General features: G+C 40.5%; 2 long non-coding RNA genes across 2 annotated transcripts in view; one reads left to right on the forward strand and one right to left on the reverse strand.

Annotated features, from left to right (window-relative positions):
- LOC146524896 (uncharacterized) lies at positions 1–27,737 on the forward strand. Its single transcript, XR_014876196.1, has 2 exons — positions 1–2,394; positions 11,261–27,737. It is a non-coding gene; the product is annotated as an uncharacterized LOC146524896 (long non-coding RNA).
- LOC146524897 (uncharacterized) overlaps positions 3,178–27,756 on the reverse strand; it is a 107,268-nt gene continuing 82,689 nt past the window's right edge. Inside the window, exon 5 of the long non-coding RNA XR_014876195.1 lies at positions 3,178–13,791. This is a non-coding gene — a long non-coding RNA (uncharacterized LOC146524897). The remainder of the gene's footprint in view (positions 13,792–27,756) is intronic.

The following is a 27,756-nucleotide window of genomic DNA, read 5'->3' on the forward strand; positions in this document are numbered from 1 at the left end:
AAAGATTATTCTTCAAAGCTGGACCTGCCAAAGGCATTGAACAGTGAAAATTGTTTAATTTTGGCAAACTGCAATCACTTTACTTAAAAGAGCCGCTTTTTCCAAATGTGATCCATTTGTTTGCATGGAATTCCACAGTGGACCAAAGGACCTAGCGGTGATTAACAAAAATTTGAAAGTCTTCACAGTAGATATGGAAGACCCATTGCCACATAAATGCAGAAGTTAAATTTTGCAGTGTTGATCTCCTGTAATTTGCAAAATGACAAAATGCGTGTCTGATGCACTAAGCACCTTCAATTGCAACTCATTAACTCAGTCAGGGGGAAACGTTCTACAAGCTCTGAGAGAAACTATTAAAATACTTCCATTAACTGGAAGAATAAATATCCCGGTTTCAATCCAAAGTGTCTTCATTTGGGCTCAAATGTGAGATATGCCGTTGCTATGGCAATATGGCGATGGCTGTAGCCCTCCTCCCAGCTGTTGGTGGGTTTTGTGTGTGAGAGGGTAAAAGAAAGAGAGAGACTGTGTGTTTGTGTGCACGCACACTTGCATTGATGCTGCCTCCGTGCTGTGTTCCCCTTTTCAGTCTTCAGAATAGTGTCTCTACTAATCCGTGAAAGTTGCGGCGCTCTGAACCAGTGGCCAAGCCTTTTCCCACTGAACCAAGGCCCAAGGTCTGTGCTCTGCTTCACACTTGATTGGTCCCTCCTGTGGCAGAACTCCCCTCCCTGCTGGGCGTGGGCCCGTCCCCCTCGCTGGGCTGCTCAACGCTCCTTAATCACCTTCTCCCCACCATAATTACCAGCGCTGAGCCCAGGACTCACCACCACACCATTAAAGTCTGGCCAGCCTGTCCTCACCAGTCCTCACACATCCAGCACTTAGCACCAGCCCAGAGACAGGCCTAAGAGAGGCCCAAGTCCACCAACAGTGCACCTGTTCATGCCTGAGATGCCCCGCAGCACTGTGGACTTGGCTGGTGCTGCTGCTAGGGTAGGATAAAGAGAGAGGGAGAGGGAGAGCTGGCAGCTGTGCTGTTGTCCTCCTCCCCCTGCAGTGGAGGTGATGTGTTTATTTGGGCTGCAGTGAGAAGCTGTGAGAGGTAACTATCTCCTTGTTGTGCTGTACAGAGTACCAGAGAATCCACCCTGCAGAGACAGAGCCCTTTGATATGTGACCACTTCAAACCCACAAATACAATGGAAGCAGTCAGTTGTGGAAATAGCCTAAGTTGATGTTGTGTGGGCAAGGTGAGACAAATTTTCTTTGCTCAGAATCAACCCCGTACTTTATTTTTCCGCCCCTGTATATTTCCAGCACAGCAAATGTAACACATGTCGTCAATTCCGAACGCCGTGTGTGTAAAAATTTGAAATAGAATGCTCCCAATTTCAATTTAGTTGTGCCTACAAGGTCCCTAAATTTCAGACTATTGCAACATTGCTGAGAGCATATGGGACTGGGCAGGTGAAACGCAGTGACCTGGCAAACAGTCCAAAGGCTGATGAGAGTCGGGTACACGTCAGAAGCCACTGGGTGTGCTGGCACAAACGGTAACCAGAATGTGGATCAGACAGACACCCAGCACTCGTTAGCTTATTACTCTCTTATTAGGAACATTTTTGCCTTGCATGGATTGGCAGAGTCCTGCTAGCCACCCTCTTCACATGGCCCAGGCTCTGTCAGAGCTGATCAAAAGACATTTCTTCACATCTCCAGACGCCAGGGAAAAAAGAAGAAGAAAAGAGGGAGAGAAGAAAAGAGCCAGAAGGGGGCATACTGCTCTCTCTTTACTCTGGTCTTTTGGTGAATGAGGACATTTCACAATACCCTCTCCTTTTTCTTTTTTTATTTCTTCCACTGCAAAAAAAGAAAAAAAGAAAAGAAAAACAGCACTTCCCATCGCATTTGGCCAAATTGTTCTTGCCATATCAAAAACAATTATCCTCAGGTGAAGAATGTGCCTGCAGAATTACAACCATTCCAGGGGGAGAAAGAGGTCTTCACAAATCTGACTGGCTTCCAGGCAGCCAAGACCCCCTCGAAGTGGTAATGAAAAGTGTAACTTTAGCCTCCCAGCTGTACGTCTCAATCCATAATCCTTCCCCAAAAACCTCACCGTAGAGCCGCCTACCACTCCCATGGCGTTCCCAGCCTGTGCCGGGCTGGGCCTACACTGATTTATGTGGCAGTCCCGTGTCATACTCTCAACCTGAAAAGGATTTGCTCTCCTATATTTACCAGGGTGGTCAGGGCAGCTCTCTGGAAACACAGAAAGCCCAGTCTCCGGGCCTCACTCCCGCACAGTCGTTTTGCCCCTCTGTGCCAATAACATGGAGATTTTGGAGCTCCAGTGTTTCCAAAGTGGGGTGTTTAAGCAGTGCAGAGGTGAGTGTTTGTGTATTTAGTACGTACTATTTACAAATGTATCATAGCACTAAGATTTGGTAATTTGGCCTGTGAAGTGACAATGGGCCAACGCTGAGACGCACAGACAGATTACACTTAACCATGATTTTTTTTTGTGTTGCTGTTGTAAAAATGCATTTATTGATCTTTGTGCAATTGCATGGCTGCTGCTCCTGTGTCACAATGGTGCAGTGTGATTTTCCATCGCAATGATATACAGTATGATCACTACTACTTCAGGCTCAGAAAAGTGTTAGAGGAAAGTGTTTTACAGTAATGTCCCAGTAGCCCACTGCTACTTTGAAAAACTAGATTAAAAATGTATTAATTTCAAGTAAAAAAAAGTTAAAAAGGAAGATAGTAATTGGTAGAATAATAACTAATTGATGACGTGAGCGTAAATGACAGACTTTCAAAGAGTTAAACACATAAAGAAAGAAAGAGCAGTCGTAAAGTCCATCACAGTTTTTACTCCTTGGTGCAGCCGACTTGGGTAAAGTACAGATTGTGCTACTTACCCCGAAGATGACGCAGGTCCCTAAAAGAGGTGAGAGCGTGAACACATGTTGTTAGATGAGCTGTTGTGGATAGCGGTGGTCCACTCTGCCACTGTGCATCCACTCCAGTCAAGTAAACAAGCCAAGGTGACCTCTGGACAGCTGGGTGTATACATCCTGTGGTTGGTTGTCTACATGGTGTGGCAGTGGAATCAGCGGGTGGTTGACGCAGTCTCTAAGAATGGGATCAGCTCATCTTATTTTATGCGTGTGTGTGTGTGTGTGTGTGTTGGTGTGGGTGTGCGCGCACACTACTATTTGATGTGCCTGCACATGAATGTCTTGTATGCATGTACATTTGACAGCCATGTGGTTAATACTGAACAGTGAACAGGAAATGAAAGCATTATTTCTTGGAACGTGCTTCAGCGCACGCCCTGATATAATTCGCATTTTCTGCTCGCCATCTGGGTTGATGGCTCAAAGTAAGAGAACCTGTTCTGTAAAAATGTTTCAAGAAGCCGGTGTTACCATCTCCTGAGCAGAAATTGCCAGAAATTTCTCGTGACCTTCAAAACACATTTAGACCGATGCAAAATCAGACAAAATGGCCGCTGCTGCTAAGCTAACTGGGGAGGAAGAAGATGGAGCTGATGCTTCTGCTTCTACATGAAAGCAGCAACTAGATGGTTGACTTCTGCAAATAGCGACATTGCGAAGACTCTGGAGTGTCAAATGCTACATTTGTCAAGTTTGTTTCATAAGCTAGATATCGCTGTAATACCTTTTATTGCAAATATACAGTCTGCTTATGCTGAATCACTCTGCCAAAGGTTTCGTTACACCACAGCTTCACGCTGACTCAACACACGTGCAATTTAGTTTGCTTGGCGTTGGATTACTTACAATTAATAAGACGTCGACAACAATTTAGTAAACAAAATAACTATTTTAACAAACTTGAATATTGGATTGAGTGAGCGCATAAACAGTTGAAAGCCTTCAGTTTTTTCCCCCCTTTTTATCTCCCTATGCATTTATAACTTTGAGGAATCATGGGAGAGAGAGTTTTCTTGAAATCTAAAGAAACTGCTAAGTTTTTCCTCAACTATGGTTTCACACTGATCACGGTTTTTCAAGTTTAGAATGTGGAGGAGAAAATTTGGGTTTCACAGTTTTTCGTTTTCAATGTTTCTTAGACAGACAAACAGAAAAAAGTCTTTGAAACTATAATGAAAAATTAAACTGGGAATTTTATCTGTTAAAATCATGATAATCTATCAAATTAATCAGGCGTTATCTAAATTAACTGATTTTACAATGCCATTACACTAACCTAAATAAAAGAACTGCTATGAAAAGCAAATAGTTATTGTCTGTACTTTAACTACAGTTGACCTACTGGTTTAAATACAATGTAGTAAGATTGGTAAAGAACTGATGATTTGTGGGAGTATGTCACTGTCTGCAAAAATACAAGGAACACCACTGACAGTTTAATGTCCTCTTTACAGACAATCATAAAAAAAACCAGATGGTGTCTTTCCTTTTACAAACTGGGAGAAGTTTCACATTTCAGTCCAGCAGAAGCATCTGATTTGAGTTGCACTTTTTGATCAAAAACTCTAGTTCTTGTTTATCATTGCATATTATTTGATTGAGATGAGAGCCTCCCATTCAAGACAATGTCCCTTGAAGAAAGAAAAAGACTTGAAATAAGAGAATCTTGCCAATTAGACACGGAGAGTTAATGAATTTCATTGTCTTTTGATGCTGCACAATAAGTTTTGCAGATGTAAGAAAACAATGGAAAAGAATTACAAAGAATCTTCGAAACAGATGGCTTTTTCAACAAGCAGCTAAACTAACAAAATGTATGCATAATTACTTCCTGATTGTTCTCTGTCTGACATTAGCAGGAAAACCTTTTTATTAATTCTTGCAAACTTTGATATCTCCATCTGCTGAAATTACAATGAAACTCATAGTGTTTGTTAAAGCTTTTTCTTTTTATAGAGAGTATTCGGATGTGTATGAAAGGACAAAACAAAGCTCTTGTATATATGTAATGAAAAAAAGTTATTTTTGTTTTAATTACCTTTTCAAAAATTTGCATTGCCTTCTTATGCTTTATGTCGCTTTCACACATTTATTTTTTTAAAAATCAGAACAAAACACCAAAAATACTTTTTTTCAATTAACCTTAAAATAGTTCTTGATGTGTTTTTGTTCTTAATGTCTCTGTGAATACATTTTTGCGCATTATTATTTTTGATATATTTCATTTTTTTATTAAACTTTTATTTTTATTTTTAAAAAGGCACGCTCTCCACCCTTAACTTTAAATCGCAACAGTAATTTCAAATAAAATTTATTTGTACTAATTTAATTTCACTCAGCGAAAATCAGCGACTGAATATTAACATTGAACATTTTACCAACGCTGTATAATGTGCTAATTTTTGAAGTTCTTCTTTTTATTGATATTATTTCAGTGTTTTTTGGCACTAGTGAAATGCCAGGAATTTGAAAATTTCACGGGGACAGAAAAATTCAAATCACTGTTCCTTTAGCAAAAGGAACATTTCCGTCAACAGAAAACACAGTCTTGGAATTAGATTAATCAACAGTTAGAGTGTAGCGCTAATAGGTTTTCTAAATAGAGCATCTTTATTTGTATTTCTTTATTATCTTGTGATATGAGTATGCTGTGTATCGTGTGAAACAAAATGATAATCACAATAATAATGACAATGTGACCAAAAGTAAAGTAAACACCCCATCATTATCGCTGAAGAGAATGCATTCAGGTAGGTGGCCTGCTCATGCCACATCAGCCTCATTCTCATTTCTTCGGGTTAAATTGATTCGCCTGAAGGTTGTGGTCAAATATTTCTTTAAATGCATGATGTACTTTAAATTAACCCCACCATAATTCAGGTGTACAAAAGAGACATGTCAGAGTCAAACCACTGATGAGAAATAAATAGCTAAAGAGAGTTGTGGGTGTTCTTCAAAGAAGCTTCAATTTAACACAATCAAATTAAAGCACTCATATTTTAGGCCCACAAGTGCTATTCCTGCTCTCTGGACTTTGGGCTTTTTCTTTTCCAAAGATATAATTTAGGAAATCTGATATATTGTGGCGTGCATGTTTTGTTAAGGCAAATACATAATTAACTGTTAATAAATCATTTAAGACTAATAACAGAAATATAATGAACATTTTTAATTGGAGATCAGGGAATTGGGAGATGGGCCTTGAGTTTTCTGCACCTTCTAAGGCTCTATAACAAATGTATTATTATGGTCTTACAAGTTTCATGACTACATGATGAATCTGAAGAGTCGTCTGAGCACTGCCAGACATCACTTTTGATTCAAGGATGTTATTTTGTATTTGCAAAAATGACATACATGAGATGTGTCCTGTGCAGATGTTACTGCCAGAGCTGATGCTCATTTTAAGGACTCTGATGTGCAAGTTTGAACTGAGGAGATTTACTAACATATAAACAGCAATAGCCACGTCTAGTCAAAAGTGAATGGAAAAATTGCAAAAAAACACTTTCAAACAAACTGATATTAACCATATTAGTATTATTTATATTCTGAGATCTTAAATAACAGGCATGTCTTTAAATAAAAAATGAAAATTCATCTAGTGTTATGAAACCAGCCGTTTAACTGCCAACGTCCTGCCGCTTGTTTGTGGTGACATCTCATTGCTTGGTCAATGGGTTCTGCCAGTGTGCATCTTTATTAGTTTCTATGCACTGCTGGCGTGCACTCCCTAGTAGCAGCAGGGACAGCCCTTATCCCTCCTCTGTGCTCCACCTCATAGTAAGCCTTAGATTTGAGGGACAGGCGGCTCAGGACAGAACAAGCGGGCCAAAGCAGCACGTAAGCAAAGCTCTAAAGCGTGAGGCCACACTCCTGTGTATCCTTCAGAGACAACAAATAAACCACACTCACTTCTTGAAAAAGACATCACAGTTTATGCTTCATCTGCCACACAGCCAGGATTCACTTTAAAAGAAAGTTTAAAAAAAGTTAAAACAGAAAGTTACCTGTGGAGCGTGTGAAGTCAATCTTTGAACAAACAGCACAATAAAGTATCCATCAGCCCAAATCTGCACGTGTTGGCTTAAAGTCTTCATAATAACATGGATACCGACTCCCTTCGATAAAGTCACTGCAAGTTTACAACATTTTGTTAAATTATGAAAGACCAAAATAATATCAAATTCACACGTGGCGAAACAGGCGATGTTACTACCTTTAAATCTGTAGAGTGAATTCTTCACTCCAAAAGGAGAAGTTTCCTCCCGGGGAGCACCAGGAGGTGCTGTAAAGCAGTTACTTTGATATCATAACACCGCCAAAAACAAACATGGCTGATGAGGGGGTCAGGGCCGACAGTAATGTATACTGGTTCAGAGAGTCAATGCAACATTAACATTTGTGGAGCACTCTGGGCCCGGAGCATCAATATTAAGACCCCTCTTCATGCCCTCCTACCTGAGGCTCAGAGAGGCGATAGGAGATGCACCCTGCTATGACCTCTGCTTAAATATTCAAAGTCATGTTGAAAAATTTAGCGCTGTGTTGACTAGGAAGTATTCAGCAATGCTTAGCACCCCGCCATGCAACGTGTCATAATCAATGTAAAGTTGCATCTTTTTCTTTAAACTACTGGACACTGGTGTTATTGAATTTATGTCACAACTTTTCCAAATGCTTTTTTTCCCAATGAAATGCAGGCCAGTCAATTACATTTATCTGTTGAACGAATTTAGAACATTTCAGTAAAATGTCTCAAGCTAAGGTTTACAAGCAGTTTCAGTCGTTCTTAGTACGTGTTTCTGCCCATTTTACCACTGGGAATGCTAGCTATGAAGGAAAAACCATGGGTTTAGTTGGGGAAAAGTGGATTGGTTGTGTCAGTAAAACAGTAAAAGGTTATTCATAAAGTCCCAGATTAGGCCCAGCATAAAGTGACAAACTAAAAGACGAAGTGAGGCGACCCGATCCTCCTTCATCTTCATCTGAAGTGCTAAACCTCACCCTGACTTTGTAACACTGAGGCTTGTGAGTCACAACTGTGAAGATATAATGTTATTTAAACCCAATCTGTCACCAAATGGAGCGAAAAAAAATGCTTGCCAAGTGCACAAGTCTAGCATTACCACTTATGAGACACACACTCCCACACACAAGCACAAACACTCATACACCTCCCTGTCTTCATGTCATTATACAAGCAAAATCGGCAATTAATAGAAAAAAGTGAATTCGTGGAGTTATCATTAACACAATCGCTATCGAAGGTCAGGTTAGGAGTAAGTGACAGAAGTATCAACACTATTGTGTGACTTAATATGACACGATTATGTGAAATAATTAACCCCTGTAACTGTTGGGTTATTTTAGATGGTAATGAGGAAGCATTTGAAAATATTTGGTTGATGTGATAACTTACAGTAATGAATCACTTTTTAGCGAGGGATATTATGGCATCCCCCTAGGGTCTTAGTTGTTGCCTCAGTGCGTGACCCACTTTGCCTTTTGCTAATTTTGACAGCTCAATTCACGGATACCCAGCCCTTCACCAGTCTGCCACCTTCTGCAGCAATATTGAAGTTGGTGACAGACAAGAAACACTGGCATGGTGGTGCCCTGATGGTGCCCAAGTGGTGCTCTGAAAATGCTTGTTGCCACATGCCCATAATGGGTGGACGTCTGCTGGCTTTAATCCATAAAAAGTTAGTTTTATCAACGGTTCTTGACTTTCATATGGGCATTACTTATTTTTCAAGTGAAAGTACTAATAGTAATAGCAGAAAAAGTAGGAATGCACGTGTACATTTTGCTTGCTTGCATTGCTATACCTACTATCCTATCAGCTCATTATTACCAGTAACACTTAAACAGCATTTAATGTTATACAGAGCTAAATTTAACTTAATCCTTCTGGGTGAGACGTGTAAAATACTTACACTGTAAGCAGCCACGTGCCACACAATGTTTCCATTTGAAATGCATGGCTGAAGTATAGTCATATGGCATGGAAATACGCAAGTTGAGTTATTGACGTAATTACTGTAATAATATTGCAACTTATATTTCATAACATGTTTGTCTGCGATCATGATGTCTATTTCATGTCAGCGAAAGTAATTTAATACACGCATTTATGTATTTCAGGGCAATGCCACACATTTCTTCATTATAAAACTTCAGATTGTTGTAAGTGTCTTTCATAGTTTTGAGGCAGTGTGATGCAACGAAGACTAATATAAGATACGTGAAGTGTGTATTAGTCATTTTCAAAAATATATAGCTTCCGGTGTTTATTCTAAAAAATGTGAAATTTTTTTCTAAAGATCCTTTGGGAATTTTGTCCCTGAAACGTTAGCGTGAGAATAGAGTTCTTGGTCTCTTTTCTTGTGTCAAGTAGTTTGACTTTGTCTCGATGAAGGCCAAAGGGTTCTGATGAATTACTCTGTGCAGGTTTGTTTAACTCAGCAGGTCTGCAGTCTAATAGAATGGACTAACGTAAGTAGACTTAAGATATATCATTGAAGCATTTGAATCTGAACTGCTGAGTGAAGCGGTATTTGCAACATGGCTCCTGGGCTTGACAGAATAATAATAATCTAAATGAAGAAATTATATATTTCCAAAATGAAACTGGAAAAGAATGCACGGTGTGCACGTGGCAAACGGCTGTTCTGTAAAGACATCTGCTGATTACACAGTTTGGGGAGGCCTGGTAGAGAGGAGACTGGCAGAGAAAAGTGTAAAGAGATTGAGACCACATGACAACTGCTGAAAGCACACAGCACTCAGGCCCTCACAGCCAGTAACTCCGAGCATGAAGCCATAAAGATGTGAGGGGGAAAGTTGCCTTCCCTCTATTTTACACAACAAGAGAACCCTGGCTTCCCAGGGTGGCAGAATAATATTAGGCCGCCAAAATTGAGTCAAGGGCTTTCTCATTTTGTTTAGGTCTGCTACTTGGCAAGCACAGAAAATACCCAGCCCAGGCTAGACTGAGTTTTTCCACTGCTGTTGTGGAGTATTAGTAAAAATAAATAAATAAATAAAATGTCAAAAAATCTCTATTTTGCAGTCCTCTCTTGAACTTGCTGTCTGCACGCATCGCATGTGCCATGTTCGCCTTCCCAAGATGGTGGCAAATTGGTGTCTGTCTGCGCTGACAGTTACATGCCTGTAGACAGGTCCACCAACACGCATCCCTGCATGAGCACATGTCAGCGCTCTATGTGGCAGGTGGAGACATAGACCTGCTTCAGGTGGCCCATGTGCTGCAGCACGGCTCCCCAGAGAGAAGTGCCACGGTGACGTACCGCAGATGTCTTCCTACATGTGGCAGCGAGACCGGCTTGAGAGCTATATCGCAGCATTCACAGCCTTTCACCCGACAGGGCCAAATCACTCCACACAAGTGACGTCTACATCCTTCTGTTATGCTCCTTTTAGAGTCAATATTGAATCACCAGGAGCTATAACCTGTGTGATTTGTTCATCAGACCTGTCATGCAGCAACATATCGTCAGGGTGACTTTGATGTAAGCAAACAGGAAAACATTTGGTTCAGAAATGGATGAAAATCTAAATGCATTTCTTATTTATGCATAAACATTCATATTGAACTCGGAATTAATTAAGTTGCGCGCTAAGTGATAGGCAAACATTTCCACAGTTATATTAAGCATGTTATCAGTGTAGCTGCATCTGAGAAAAAGTTTCATGAGAGATTTGTTTGGATCGATTTCTCTGGTTAGTTGCACACAGGCTCTACAACTGACGTACAGATTCAGAGAGAAAAGAACAGACGGACCGGAGAGAGAGTCAACTATGTGTTCTTTTATCTTTTTTCTTTTATCAAATGTCTATAAATATTGGCTGGAACAACCTTTCCTCAGTGGGCTTCAGGTACTATTGTTCAGCGCGAGTGCTCATTATGACTGAGCTCAGTGTTATTTTGAAAGACAGAAATCTGAAACAGCTTCTCAATTTGCTACAGGGCAAATGTATTTTCTTTTAAATCTGGACAGAACTAAATGTACACAGCGGTGTTGACTTTAAGTCGATGCTTATGCAGTATTTATGCATAATTTCGCGCAATCCACTGTAAAAGGACTTGTTTACAATAGGTTTGGATTTCATCACCACATCTGAGGGTGTCTGGTTCCACCTCTTTTTAGCCATATGTGACTGTCTGATCATATGTAGTCAGTGTGTCTTATGTGTGTTTTCCCTAAGCCTCCTCTGCCTCTGTGACCTCTCACCCAAGCTCTCTCCTTTTCTTTGTTGTTCAGGTCAGAGTCCATGTACTCGCGCCAACACAGCCACATGGCCACGTTTTGGTATGCAGATACACAGACACAGGTAAGTCTGGTCCAGGTGCACCCCACGGTGATCCTGACCCACTCTGGTTCACCCCGCAGCTCTCAGGTCAAGCCTTGGGCCCAGCAGGTTCCCAGCACAGGTCACAGAAGGCCTCAACATCCCAGAGATGAGACTCCACACTTGCATGAAGAGGAGTGTTTGATGTGTCCCTTAGCTGGGATGTGTTACCATGTTACTATGGCTTTAATTAGCTCCAGCAGCTGCTACTTCCTGGTTGACAGGCCCTGGCAAACTCCACTGTCTCTGTAATCTCTTACAGGTGACTGTCAGTTACGTGTCAGATGTTGTATAGTCGCTGGGATGTGTGTTCTCCTTTAAGTCAGGTGTTACAACTTTAGTAAGCAGCATCGCTGCTTACTGAGCTAATTAACCGTGAAGTGACAGTAGACAAGAGTAGTAAAAAAATAAAAAAAAGTGCTCGCGCTGCTGTAATGACCACAGCATGTTTCCAAATATGTTATGCAAATACGTCTCCAAGTGCCAATTCCTGCCCATTATTTTTTACAAGTTTCGTGTCTGGTTTCCGAGGATGCAATCATGACAAAGAGATAGCGAAGTTCTCCTGGTGACAGTAAAAGTGCCACTCTGCGTTCTTTATGTGGATTTCCAGCTTGCACAAAGACATCTTAACCACTGGAAATTGCCCTCTGAGGACTGACAGCTAAAAATTTATCTCAGATTAGATGATTGCACCTTGTTCCCTGCTCTTCTTTGTCACTCCCAAGTTGGTGGATCTTTCCTTAAAACTCCACTAGAGATGAAAAAAGGAGACTTCATAGCTGGCTATGGCATACTAATACCCTGGACTCATTAAATTAATGGGGGCCAGATTCCTCTTACTGAATGTGCACTGATGCCCTTTGAGTTTGCCGGGGCTAGAGGGTGTGCAGCACTTTGAAAGCCCTGACCGGCATATTGAACATGCTTTAATAGAACCCTTTTGAGAGTCCTGGTAGGATGCTCAGTAACTCTTTGCCTTTAAGTTCCCGCACCTCTCTGTGTGATCTCGTCAGATAGCCACTCTATCCTCGGATTCAGGCCTGGAGAGGGGGAGGGGACCTTGCACATTAAATGAGACCAGAGGTGTCCATATCTCAGCAGAAGCCATTCTTTCCTGGAGATGTGAATCTTTGAGACACGGTGCTGAGAAAGCTTTGATGTAGAACGGTGCTCAGTGTAAGACTCTGAAACAGGAGGCTTACAGGCCGGTATTCAGTGGGATTCCCCTTCAGGGAGGAGAATCTGGGCTCTCGTTGGACATTCGTGGAGCGTTGATTTAATTACTCTATTCTGCTACCCATCCAAGCACTTCAGGCGCAGGAATAAAATTCCGTCCAGCAAATGGCCATTACGAATGTCACCGTCCATTTAATGTGAAGGCACCACTATCAATCGCTCCATAATCTAGGCAAGCCGAAGGAGTTTAAATAAAGATAAAAACAGGAAAGAAAAGTATATTGTTTTAAAGATAATACCGTGTCACAGTGAATGCCTTAAAATAATGGGAGAAATAGAATATTAATACATGAATTTTGCATATTTGCCTGACAGCAAAAAGATGAATTGATAAGACAAGAAAGCTGTTGAACTCTAATTTGCATGATAAAAAAGTCCCTTTAGAGTACCCTCGTGACTGTTGGAAGCACAAGTACCAGATGTTAAGATAGAGCAAATCTACCTCAGTGAAATGAAGATATTAGGCTGGAGAATCATTTATGATTTAATTATTTCAATACTGGTGTTCTACTAAGGCCCAAACCATGTAGCTTTTTGCTCAGCTGTAAGGATATTTAGATAATATGCTCTGTCATCTTGGCTGCACACTATTTAATGCCATAAACAGAAACATCGCTGACAATGATGTGATTACACAGTCCAGTGTGAGGCAGCAAGACTCATCCAGATGGGCTGGGGGGGAAGAAAAACTCTTTTAAACCCAGCTGAATAAGGCAAGCATCTATAGAAGCACTCTGACAGAGAAGATGCAATGCATGAGCCAGACAATGAGCCTCTAGTTGTTGCACATAGCGAATAAACAGAAATCCAGTTGAACTAAAAATGGCTGACTCAGACACACAGTAGAGATAGCATCACGTCTCCCCGCTATAATTCTCCATATCTCTCCCTCTGCCTTTTGCATACGACAAAACAGCACCATATACTTCTTACAGGAAACCATGTTGGGCAATCATTTGATTTCCATAGCTAGCGTTGACAGTAATGATTTCATAAAGCCTTTGATTTTAGCTCAATCACAATGGCTGCAACATTGCTGGATACCTCACCTCATTAGCGATTCCATAAGCAGAGAGTGATGCTCTGTTGTAGCTGCTGATACTTACATGCCTCCCACTCTAAAGTGTGGCGGTAATTTATTCTCTCCCCAGTGCTCATCATCCTGATGCAACTCACACGGTGACAAGAATCCATCTCGTGGTACCTGGCAACAAACCGTAGGGGGTGGGGACAAAGGAGGGGGATCACATATTTTGTGATCACAATCAGAGGCGTGAGGACAGTTACTAGGAAGGTTTAAAACGTCCCAGTGTCATAAAACTCCCACTAGAACACCTTGTGAAGAGTAAAACTGGTCTGATTTATCGTAGATGTGATCACTCGTTCAACAGGTCTGACCGAGTTTAAATATTTTCAAGAGCAAAGGTAAAGAACAGTTCCCAGATTTGAGCACATATAAGCCATCTTCTGATGCCAGAAGTTTTTCTCAGAGTCTGGCTTAAGCACTTCAAAGTTATGTAGGCTACTATATAGAGAGCACGATTCATTTGGCAGCTTGTATTGTCCAGCTTCAAAAACCTAAAGCTAGCCAAAGACACACTGTGGGCCGTTTTCAGCTTCAGAGAAGAGAAAGAATTTAGCTTGAGCTTAGGGCGCCCATCCCCATCCAGAGATGGGCTTTTTTTTCATCTTATCGTAGTCTTAGAGCATTGGTGTGGTGACTATGTGCTTCACAGGTGGGAGTCTGCCTCTGTCAAATGAGGTAGTTCACTAAGGATGGGATTTGCCGCTGTTATTTTTCTATTAGGGAAGAATTATGCTAAGCCTTTAGAGGCCATCTTTGTGTTGCTATGGCAGCCCATATTTCCTACCGGGTTGCGACCTTGAATGACTACAGTGCAAAGCCAAGTAGCCCCAAAACCCTTTGAGGATTAGAACCAGTGTCTCATAGTTATGCAAAACGCCTGTGATATGATTGAACCTTGAATGGATGAATGACAAAGTTTATTGAGATTGCCTCTCTTTTCTTCTGATTGTCATTTGATCATCCCAATCACTTAGCATGCCTTTAAATGCAGCCTTTCAAACGGCCATTGTTTGGGTTAAGTTTTCATGCCCACCAACCTTACATTGTTAACTACTAAACCAGTAAAAACAAGATAATTTGCGCTTGTACAAATGTAACGCTAGGGCTGGAACTATTGACTAACATTCATCTTATGTGATAAAATGAATGGAAATTCTCACGTAATTTCCTCTTGGATTAATAAAGTGTTCTGATTATGGTTCTGATGACTGAAAACAGTAAAAAGTATGTATAAGCCACGGTGACACCTTCAATTTGCTTTCTATGTCTAATAGTCAAAAATCAAAAGGTATTTAGTTTTACAACTATGAACACACCAAAAAGACGCAATGCAGGTTTATGAGAAAATGTTGCACATTTTTCAAATGAACATTTGATTCAAATTTGATGTTTTTTTTATTACTAGACTAATCAATTTTAGCAGTAAGTCAGACAAATTGGTACATTTATTATAAACACAATGGTCTAAAAGGGGTAATGTCCATTTTGAAACTGATTTTTCTCTTCCTGTCTTATGCTGATAGATTTTTTTAATCATCACCACATACTACTGCTGGAGTTCTAGTGCTGGATTGCAATGTACAGCTGACTGGGATGTTTCTAAGCTTACTAACATTTATTACAAAGTTGAGGTAGAAATATAGTTTGTGCTTATGGATCAAATTAAATGCACAACCAAATCAATGATTTATTTATTTTTTCCAATTTAGAATTTGTTGCAAACTGTTTTCAAACCAGCCATCAAAGCCTCAAGTCTATTCGGAGGCATGTATAGACAGCTACTCAAAGCTGACACAAAGATGAGGCTTTGAAAGTATGAGATTGACACTATTGTGGTCACAAAGCACAACAGGAGACTACTTTGAAGAGGAAAATGCTTTGAGTATTGGATTTCACTTCAGAAATAGTGGCCAAAGACAAGCTCAGCTACCAGACGTGTTGAACTGGTGTACATTAAACAACAAAACCACGTACACTATATGCCACTTCCGTGTGTCCAAAAAGAAATACGGAAAGGTTAAAACTCTGGTGTTAAAGTTTTGAAACTGCAGATAAATGTTATGCACTAGGCTTTTTTTTCTGTCTTCTGTATCTTGGGATGGTGAAGGCTTAAGATGCATAAAAACTTGACAATATATCCAAGCAATCCTTACTTTTTTACTTCACAAAATAAAGTGCAGCTATCATAGCCACGTCTTGTTGGCAGTTTGGGAATTGATCAGTCTCAATCCCAAGCTGTATCTTTCTCAACTGGCAGGTCTCCTGAAGTTGACACACTGCCTGACAGTGTCTTGTCAATGACTGAGCTTGACTGAAATCCCCAGCCATGTTTGCTCACTGCCAAAGTGGTATCTATCATCTTATTTTTGACAAATTCGTCACACGCATCTCTCAATCTAATTGGTCTTTGAGGTTCCTGTAAGACAAAGACTGCTAATCTTAGTGTGAGCGTTTGAACGGCGCTTGCCATTGAATACTTCTCAAGTCTTTGAGCTTGTGTTCAGCGAAGTTTGAAAAACATGACAGTCACATTTTAGGTGCTCTGATGTCACACAGTCTTTCTGGCTTAAAAGTTCACTCAATATGAGGTTTGGTCTACTTTGATGTGGGGTCTCTAGTGATGCGATTTTAGCATGCTATCTGCCTCTGCTGTTCTCTGTCACCCACTCCTGCAAAGACTGACGTGGGAGCTGCCAGAGCTGAGATTCAGCCTTTTATTCCTGGTGACTACAAATTAAAGATATGGGGAAGGTAAATTCAGGCAGCACCATGACAAGCAGAAGGTACAAACTTCTGCCAGTATTTACTCCGGCGAGAGACACTAAAAACCTGGAATATCGTCTGGCTCAGTCGTAGATGTTTTTTTCCCCCGTTTTGTTTATAAGACGACAAAAATGTTATTTTTAATGTCTAGTGATCGTGAAGAGCTTCTCCTGCTTCAAATGGCAAGAAAAGCAAAGCTATCAAGCGCTGTTTTTGTAATGCATCTCCAGATTAATTTACATAAACAAGCTCACCTGCTTATAAACACCCTGGAAAACACGCAGGGAAGTTTATTTATGACTTATTAATTTAAGTTTAAAATACCCCTCTCCCAAACAACTTACAATTCATTTCCTGCACATTATGCAACATTCCCCCGTCTGAACCTGAGACTGTGAAGTAGCAGTTCTGCGAGGGGGGGTAGAAACGCTGAAACGACGATAAAGATCTAGTAATCTTGTTTTATGCTTATGGCGTCGAGAGAAGATCCTCCGCCCCCCTGCGACGCGACGCTCACCTGAAGAAGCTACCGGAGCACCACATGACTCCTCTGCTGCTCACATCACCGTGTCCTGAGATTGGGGATTTAGTGAGGATTAAAGCAGAATATTTCAATTTAGCGCCGGAATTTACCTGGCTGTGCCAAAGTAATTACCCACCCCTTCTGGTAAAAATGCAGTTATGGAAACAGTGAAACACACCTACAGACGGGAACGACGTGAATGGCTCTAAGTCAAATAAAGAGGAAATCTAGGACGTTAATGAAAGTAATTAAAAAACCCGTCTCGGTTGCCAAATCTCTTCATTATATAATAAATAGTTAATAGTGTAAAATAAAACAATGTGCCATTCGGTGTTAGTCCTGTTCGTTAGGTAGCCTATTGTGTTAACCCTTTATGTTCTGGAACATTATTATAACATCATTTTTCAGTCAAAACGGAAACGCTATTTTATTATTATTATTATTATTATTATTATTATTAATATTATTTTGTTTAGATTTTTTTTTAACATTATGAGGTTAAATAGATATAGAGGCGAGATATCATTTGGAAATTTCACAGAGTATAAAAGGAAATATTCATATTGGATAGAAAATTATAATTGTGGGGAACCTGGTGTAGTTTCAGTATTTGCGTGTAAGAAAATCGCAAAGGAAAATATAGATGTTAAACTTTAATATATATTCACATATGTGCTATTATTATTATATAGGCCTATTTGTTATAGCCTGTAAAAGAGATTTTTAAACTTAAAGGCCTAATTTGAAATCATAATTTTAATATTACAATACATTAAACTGAGGTTGTTGCTGTAAGCTAAATATTAGGGTACTGTTTGATTATTTGTACATTTACCGTCCTGCTGCAAAATTGACGGGATGTGATGTTTTTTGTAATTTATTCTTTTTTGACTCATAACATGTTGACTTAAGTTTGTTGCGCTCAAATGTAATTAGTGGAGTCCCTAGGTGCAAGCTTCTTCAGATTAAAGCTTTTATTCATCTGTGTGATGTGTTTAGGTGCTGTATGGAGAACTGCGCCAGCTCATTTGCTTTAGTTAAAAAATGAAAGAAAGAAAGAAAAAAGGGCCTGAATACTCTGTGGTTATGATTTATTTCACTGACCAGTTATCACCAAATATACAAACAAAAGGCCTTCATGTTCAAATAGAAGTACGTTTAGCTCTTTGATGTGATAACTTTACACATTTTGTTGAGTAATATTTTCCTTCACTGCAAACTAAATGCTTAAATAAAGTGGAATGGTTCCTAGGAAAGTATGAAAGGAATGCAGACAGCCTAAAAAATCAGATGAAAGATGGGGACGGAGTCATATGTATGCTCTCCGCTTAGCGTCACATTCTCTGATTTGGATTTGACGCAGATTCTGTCGGTGATCTTTCATATTGCCTTTCATCACATGAGAGAGACGAAAACATCTGTAGGATACCTTGTTCGGTCTGTTCTACAGAGAAGACGAGACAGAGGGCCCCTGTGTGAGTATATCCCATGTAAACAGGGCCCTGTGCATTGTGTGAATTAGGTGGATTAGCCCCTGCTTTTGTTGGACATGGTGTGTACACACGGACACTGATTCAGCGCTCCAAAAGCCATTTTGGCCCTCACAACTTTAAGGAAGCCTTACATTCTTAGGAGATGGTCTAAATGGGGGATTCCTTTTGAAGCAACACGGCATTCATTATTGTGTTGGTTCACGTTTTGTTTGGCAAAATGCAAAAACATTGAATTCAGTCGGAGCCTCCATTATAGTTTAGCCTACAAAGACGAATGGAAAACATCCTGTTGGTGTCTTAAACTCGTCAAACGAAGCCCCGAATTCGAGTAATAACCCAGTGAACACAGGCAGAGATAAATACCTTTAATTAGACCTATCGAATCTATAATTATTAGTTTTGATTGACTGATATTATCGGTGACATGAAATTGGAGCATGTGGAACACCCACCCATGCAGTCTCATCGACCACCCGCCGCGCGTGCACGTGATTTTGAGGTGTAAATAAACATTTGCACGTATTTCTTCATATTTCCAGTTTTTGAACAATTAAGACAAACAATTTAAGGACTGGTTTATTAACGCCGCCCAATTAAAACATCCCCCAGAACCAATTTGTCTTTATATCAGCTGTCCTACCACGATTTCTTCCAAATATTTTCAAAATCGTTGCGAACGTCTGTCAGGTGCGATCCAACAGATGTGACTTAGATGATATTTTAGAGTCCGTGCTTTTATTTTTTCGTAATCTTTGCCGTTTGAATAGAAACATAGTTTGTTTGGGTTTTTTTTTTTCGATCTGTTCTGCTCCCATAAACTTTTGCTTAGTCCACTTCGTTTCATGTGTCCTCACTAAAAATATGAAATGCAACAGATGTCGGAGACAAAAGAGGGAAATTTAATGGGATACCGATAAAAGTCAAACTGGCCGATATGCAACGCCATGGCCTCTTTACGATTCATGATTTTAGTGGCCAAAGAAAAACTAATTGGAAAACAGTTTTAATGCGGATTTTGTAATAAGAGTACATCAGAAGGCCCGTATAGGCCCCCACTCTGCGTGACGTTTTCATCAGTATTCATCCACCTGTAGCTTCAAGGCTTCTCTTTATTTTGAAATTAATAATGATTGTTTTTGAAACTACTCTACTCCCATCATTTGAGTTTGTTTTTTTTCTTTTATATTGTTGCTAGTATTTGGTGAAAATCATTAAAGCCGAGCTGTTGGAGAATAGATTAAAAACTTTAAAACGAGGACAAAAAAAGTGCTTTCAGAGTACTAATTTTGACACTCAGCTTCTTAAATATTTAATTTTATGCATTACTGTGCTTTTTAGTTTGGCTGAGGACCGAAAAAACCGACGAAAAAAAAGTAAATTAAATCTAAACTTAACCAAAGCTATGTTTGTTGTATTTTAATTTATAGAAAAACGTCTTTTTTCTTTTTCTTTTTTCTTTCTTTCTTTTTTTTATTTATTTATTTTTTTACAGCAGAGCGTATTACGGAGTAAACTACTGATATTCGACCCACAGTCTATTTGTCATAAAAAAAAAAATCATTTTCCATTATTGGCGCTTGCAGAGGTTTTGATTTTTCATCACTCAAATGTGGCTGTTTGAAAAAAGTCCGTTTTCTATTGCAATTTAGAAGCCCGCGCTGACTGACTTTGATTGTGCTTAATATGAAATGATTTTGCGTCTTTGTGCTTGCTTGTGAGTAAGCGAATTAGACTTGGAAAGATGAGTTTCAACATGTGGTGATAACCTCTTCAAAGAGGAAAACAGTGCAGCGGGTCATCGCAGTTTCTTATATTTTATTAACTTCATTGTTTCTTAAAGGGCCCAAAAATATCAAGCGCCAGCTTACAAGATTTGAACTGAGTTAAGGGCTAATAGTCTTCAGGATACACATATACAAACCACACCTGAGGTCTGACTGGGCCATTAGTTTATCAGAAGGAATAAAGTTTTATGATTGAGGTTAGCCTGTTTATATGTAGGAACAAGATCCATTACTTTTAAAATCACGTTTTCTGCATATCAATATCTACGCCTGGATATTTATTAGCTAAACGTAGGCCTTCAGTCATACAGCTTTCTCATGTATCCTGGAAACCAATTTAACCTATGAGTAAAGGGTTATTTAATAATTCTACCTTGTTTTTCCATGAGGTACAAAGTTTTATTTGGTCTGTGTTTTTAGAAAATGCGGAATGTGTCTGGTCCTCTAAGTTATAGATACTCTTGTCCAACAATCAGGGGAAATCACAGTAATTCAGCAACTACTTCAAAGTAAAATGCCTCTGGAGTCACTAAGCAAAGAAAGAATTAATTTGCATCACATTTTCTAATTAAAAACGAAACTTTTTTTTCTGTGTGCAAATATATAGATATTAGGGTCCAGCTTATTGTGCCTAAAATGGCAAGAAAAATAATGGAGAATTTCACATGTTAGACTCACCTCTGCTTCCAATGTAAAAGAGTCCTTAAAGAAGTGTGGTGCCAATAATAACTGAGGCATTATAGGACTTAACTATTAAGAAATTCCATGTGTTTAACTGTAATATATCACATAGATTGCAGTCAAACCTTGACACTTTTTAGATGACAAGTATGAGCACATACTGATAAAGATGAGTGTTGCGGACTGAGAAGTGAGTGTTTGAGAAAGAGTTATCAAACTAAATGAGGGAACTAAAGCCATTCTGTGTTTCACATCTTAATGGATTTAAAGACAGACCCGTTTAATTCACTGGGGTGCTGAAAACTTGTATTCACGTGTCTAATTTTACACAATACAGTATGTCTGTGGAGCTAATTGTGCCTAATTGTGTGTGTTCTGGAATGTATGGGCTCATCATAGTTGTCTTGTTGTCTGTGCCTCCGTGTGCCCGTGTGCCAGTGTCAGTGTGTGCCCATATGTGAGTGCATGCATGCTCCACTACTCTGTATCTGTGTGTGTGCACCCATGTGTGCTGTATGCAGCCTATTAGTGGAGTTTAAACCCTGTGTTCAGGGAGTCACATCCCCTCAACACACAGGCTCCATTCTTATTCTGGGCTTGCAGCACGTTAACATTTTACTCTCTTCCCTCCCCACCCATCCCGTTTACTTTTGTCCTAAGAGGGCAATTAAGGAAACAAACGTTTTCCCCAAGATAAGCTGGCTGCCAGCTTTGCATACTAATGTATTGCCAAGTGGTTACAAATAGTGAGTGCTCTAATTACCGGCACTATTTTCAATCAGAAATTGCTCAATTTCCCAGGATGAGGTCTCTATGGCTAGGAAAAAAGCCCAACCTGACAGGAGAAAAGACAATCATCTCTATGTGGAGTGCGGCTGATTTTGTCTGGCTATGTGTGTGTTCATGTGCCCACGTGTGTGCATGCATGTTTGTGCGAACAAGTTCATCTTCCTCTGTGTGGATAGACCCCGGCATGACCCACTCTTTTGCTGTTGCCCTTGACAAGTCAAGAAATGGATCCTGTCAGCCTCTACAGCATTTAGCACCACAATTATCCCCTTTCACAGCCTGGCGGCATTAATGTAAACCACACCAGGCAGTAGTTGCCACTCAGTGATCAGCACGATGTGGTGCACCATCTCTGGGTGAGCAATTTGATGCAATTGTGTTGCTCTGTGATCATCAGTGCAAATCAGGCCCTGCTCATTTATTAAGCAATTTCTGCTGGAGAAAATGAGATGGAAGGCTGTTTTAATTTGGCAGGAGATGGTAATATCTGTAAAAGCAAAAATAATGCAGAATGTGGTTGACACCAAACCCCAAAAAAAAAGTCACTGAGTAGGGTGCATCAGCTCATCAGGGAGGGGGCTATTCTGAGAGGAATGGGCATCCTCATGTGGTCACCAGAAGTAGGGGGTAATGCAGACCAAAGTGACAAGGAGTCAATCCCTGGATGTGAGAATGAGTCACTCCATAGGATGCGGATGCACGACCCATCCGTTGGCCTTAGCTGACCTTTAGCTCTAACGGTGGCTAATGGAGGGCTGGCCCTCGATCAATGCACTGAGAGACTGGGCTCCCCATCCTTGCCCTTTCACCGGGCCAGGAAGGGAGGGATGCTGCCAGAAGCCACGCCGTGCAGTCATCGACCCTGCCACTTTTCCATCCTGTGGGTGACAGCTGCAGTGCCAATGAGCCTGGGGACGCCATGCTGCCCTGCCACGTAGGAAGGACAGCCAGAAACTCTGTCTCTGTGGTGATGGTGATCTGTTTGCGAAGATGACATCCACGTAAACAAGCCCAGCAAACACGTTGGTGTCAGATTCTCATATGATGCATTGGTGTTGAAAACCTTCGTGAAGGATGAAACTTGTTTGAATTTGCCTGAAGTTGTGAGTTTTGTCTTAAAACTTATTCTGAAGCTGTTCAAATTGTTATTATTGTTATTATTTGACCGCTATTATACAAATTACAACTATACATATGATAAGATGCAAATCAGTCGTGGTTGTTAGATCTGCAGTGTAACGTCTGTACACACAAAGAGGTAAAGTCACCTTTACTTTACTTTTATTGCATTTGTTTATAAAACGGTGCAGTCGCATTTGAAATTTAAGTGTTGTTGGTTAAGTGCTATTTTTTTTTTGCTGCACTATGTTTTTGTGCTCGGTGATGTACTTTGTAATCCAGATGGCGCACCACTGCATACCTTTTTATCAGAACACACTCTTCTGCAAAGAGACAACATTTGCATAAAAACACACAAAAAAAACCCAAAAATGAAAATATTTAGTGCGCATTTTAATTGCAGAGACTTCCAAACATGACGATGTTCAAAATAGTAGCAGATGAAACCTTCTCTCCATATGGAGAGAGAAAAGAAAACATCCAAGAGGTTTAACACAGATTGTTCTTTTTATTATCATTAACAGTAATGTGATTTCGAAGCCCTCTGTGACCTCCTCACAGCAGCACCTCATTTCAGAAGTCATTCATTAGAACAAACAGAAGGCAGGCAGAAAGACAGCGAGGAAGAGACGTGGGGAGCGGGCATAGTGTAAAATAAATTAGACTGTTCTTATTAGATGGACCACTTTGAGACGGTGAAAGAAAGCATGCTTCAGAAATTCAAAGGCAATCCAATAGTACAATATTTGGAGATGAAGATGTCATGTGGAGCCCGTGATCCAGTTGTTAGTTTGTGCTATGTGTAATCAGTCAAACTACTGTCCATTTTGGACTGTAAGACCCAAGAGAAGCCTCAAAATAAGGGTCTGAGCAGCATGTTCGGACTGAGATTGGGTAACACAGCTGTTCTTCAAGACCATTGGCTGATGCTGACTGCGGTGAAACTAATCAAAAAGCTTCTTAAGTCTCCTCTGATAGAAATGGATGGTACAGTCTTTCCCTTATGATTTGCACCAGTGTTTACAGAATAAGGTTTTTATACTGCAGTGACAGCAAGGCCGCATCTCTTCACTATGCACCTGGCCTCTCTTCTTATCTGCACCCCTGGAGCTGCTTATCTTACCAGGTCTGTAAAGGTCCAAATGACCTACCGCAAATATGCAAATATGCAAATATGTGAATCTCTACATACGTGAGAATAAAATAGTAGAAATGTGATACAGAGTGGCCAGAGGCTCGGCTGCACGAGGGGGGCAACAGTGGGTGGGGGAGGAGGGTGAAGCGAGCTGTGTGGATACTTGGAGTGGTGTGACAGACTCCCCAGCCTCCTGGTAGGATTTGTTGGAATGTGAGAGAGGAGGATTTTAGCACCAGGCGAGCCACGCCAGAGTGCTGCAGACTTCATGCCATCTGTCTCAGCCTCCATCTTCTCTTTGCCAAACTCATCAGACCTTTATTTCCTCTCCCTCTTTCTCCTTCTCATCCCTGTTCACAAGAGTAGCGGACATACTGAGATCTGCTAATGTATTGGAGGGAAAAAAATGGTCCAGCTTTATAAAAAGATTCAAAATCTCAATTGATTCATATGTATTCTTGGAGCTTATTGTCCAGCAGCCCTGACGAAGATAAAAAATGTGTGTTTTATAGTCCTGCCATTTGTTCCTTGACCAACAGGGAAAGAGAGAGAGTTATTCATACCATAGATGATATGGTGCTCAGTTAATAATAAAATGTGTTTCAAGTGACCGCCAAAAAGTTTACTTATTGAATGCTCCTTTATAAACAAGCTCTTACCTTTGAAAAAAACTGTTGGAACAATGTACACATATTGTGTTATAATGTGATTAAAAGGTATGCTATAAATATGAATTCTTTGTGTGGAAGTCATTATTTTCTCTATGACTAAACTCGGGACTTTTTAATGATGCACTTTACACAATCAAACTGTGGATTGCAGATTTGAAGTTCCTTACACACCTTCAAGTTCATAAAAATGTAGCAGATCGTTCACTATATACTACCAAATTACCTCGATGTATAGACATAAATATTGTCGGGCTTTGATTAAATCAAAAGCAGACTTATCTTTCAAATGATGGTGTGACTCTGTGATGTTTGGGTGCGACTGATCTCTCACCCTGTCTCCGCATGTGGGCGGCTAGGGAGGAGGCTGAAGGAGATCACAGGGAGGAGCTGTACCAGCTCGATGTCCTTAACCTGTTCTGAGAAGGGCAACAGAGGGTGGAGGGACTGGAAAGGAAATGCACCCTTCGACCGAAATGGAACACCAGGTGGCAGGAAGGGGGCAGGAGGCCTTTGAAGCTGACCCTTGGTCTCTGCGCTGGGATGGCCTCAACACTCGATTCAGCCAGAGATGGCAGGGAGGGGAGCCAGGTGCCCCCAGAGGGCCTTTAGACCACACAGATCTATTATGGCCGAGGCGGAGAGATTAGGCCGGGGCTCAGCCCCATTGCTCCCAGTCATATCACTGTGAAGACAGCCAGAGTCAAGCAAATGCATCCTAACAAGCAGAAACATACCGAGCAACGTCTCGTATCATCATCAAAACTGTGTGTTTTAGGACGATTTTTCCACTGTGAAATTCTGTCAAATCAGTATGTAAAACGCTGCATAATTGGCACGCATGCACACCTGATAAATGGAATAAATGTAGATCAGCAGAAAGCTTTTGGAAATGACAGAGTAAATGTTGAAAGCAATAAAGACAGAAACGAGTTATTTCAGCATGTTAATACATATTTATTTATTTTTCACTGAATATAAACAGAGATGAATGAGCTGGGGAGAAAAATGTACTCTAGAAGGTGTTGGGAAGAAAGGATCAATCAAAATCAGAAAATAAAATACACAAGATTCAATCATACTGCATAACAGGAAGATTGGAGAATGATCAAAGAGGTATACAAACACAACGATATCACAAAAGAAGAAAATTAAATCAGCAGATGTTTGTGTGCAGGCGTACACATGTTATTGTGACAAACTGCTAAGTGATCCGGTAAATTGCAGGCATTATATTGAATTTGCCAGAAGGAAAATATCAGCAAATACTCAACAGCAGTTGTGCGATTTGGGATACTTTTGCCATTAAAACACAGATGTAAAACATCCAGTGATAAAGCTGCAGCAGTTTATTAGAAGATAAGCTTGCATGTCTATGAATCAGGCATCCCATTCATAGTGTTCAGCTAGGACAACACTAGGAATGCGCAGGCTGCTTTGTATTTTGGCCAGCTTTGGAGGAGGTGAGTGCTATCAGTGTCTACATGCTCATCCCTCTGTATTTCTATGTTTACTGCACACTACACGCAAGCAAACACACATTTCCACGCACACTTACACTCACAAACAGAAACTCAAATCCCGATCCTCACCCACCCCCCTATGCTTCCCTCCTCGGGTGAGGAAATGACACTCGGCGAGGATGGCTGGGAGAAATGAAGACATGTCTGATTTCCTCAGTAGCCAATGGTGTTTCTGCTGTCTGTACTCTCTGCCCTCCGATAGGTCTTTGTAACTCTCTTCATCTCAAGGCCCATGTCATTCCTTCTAATCTCCTTCCCAAACACAAACGGGCCAATCCTGAGACACGGCTCAGGGGCTGGGGAGGGATGACGCAGCCGAGGCATGGAAAGAGTGAGGGATGTTGTTCAGGAGGAGAGAAAGGTGCATCAGAAGCTGACGGTGGTGTGAGAAGGAGCCAATGTGTTATTATTAATAAAGCATTAAAAAAAAAAACGCGAGCACATCAAAGCATACAGGGGCTATGCTATCATACATGAAAGTAACGCACTATGGCTTAATGTTTCCTAAGGCGTGTTATGGTGACGTTGCTTTGATTTGAAATGCATTGTGTGGAAAATGGATTTACAGGAGTGGAGGGAGAAAGCTTGGTGTGGGTTCAGACCATAATTTAAAACCTGACCTCATAGGCTCTTCAAAGTCTCTGTGAGCGTGGATATTTAGGATGTCCTTACAGTATGTGTGACAGACCTAAATCACAGCCAAACAACAAATAAACACATATATACATAAGAGCGGGATGAGGAGAACACCTGCAAAAACAAAAAAATGACAATTTTAAAAAGTCTAATATACACACGGTGTTCACTAAAAATACTTGGAACTAATTTTTCAATTTGCTTTATTCTTTCTTTTTTGAGCAATTGGTGTCGCGCCTGATTGAACTGTGTTCCTTTGCTGTTCAAGGCCTGCAGGAAGTCAGAGATTTTTTTTTTCATTGCTCCACCATGGCTAGGTAATTATCCTAATCTACCCTCCTCCCGTGTTCCAGCGCCAATGCCATACTGGCTCAGACCACCTCTGTGGCTTCATTATCGGTGCTAGGACTCACTAATGGCTTTAGAGCATCACTGTGCAGGCTGCTAGAGAAGAGAAACCAGGGTAAAGGGGAACGGAGAAGACGCAGGAGGAGGTGAACAGAGAAAATGAGGTACTGAAGAGCAAGGGTTGCCCTGAAGGTTAACATCTCAATCATGAGGGACAATGCTCACTATGGTCCAAATGCTTCGTCATCTTAAAGTCATATTTTACTGACTGAGGATGAAGCTAAAGTGCATAACACCGTTAAAAAAAGAGGAAATCAGGAGATCGTCCGTACTCTCCACACAGCAATGTGTGTATTTGACGTGGAAGGTCGCTGTGTCTACGTGTCCATCTGATACAAACACCCACCTTGCATTTTTGAAAGAGCTAAAACCTCATAACATACAGAAGGAATGGGGGTGGCAATACAGTTTCACGTTGTTTTTTTGTTTTTTTGTTTTTTTCTGACAAATGACACCCTGACAGTTGGAAAAAAAAATGTTGGGGGTCCCTGAACAGATTTCTCAGTTATAAAAATAAAATGTGTTGGATTAGACAAAGACAGACATCTTACATTCTACTT

The sequence above is a fragment of the Neolamprologus multifasciatus genome, chromosome 2 (genome assembly GCF_963576455.1).
Source record: "Neolamprologus multifasciatus chromosome 2, fNeoMul1.2, whole genome shotgun sequence".
Taxonomy (NCBI): domain Eukaryota; kingdom Metazoa; phylum Chordata; class Actinopteri; order Cichliformes; family Cichlidae; genus Neolamprologus; species Neolamprologus multifasciatus.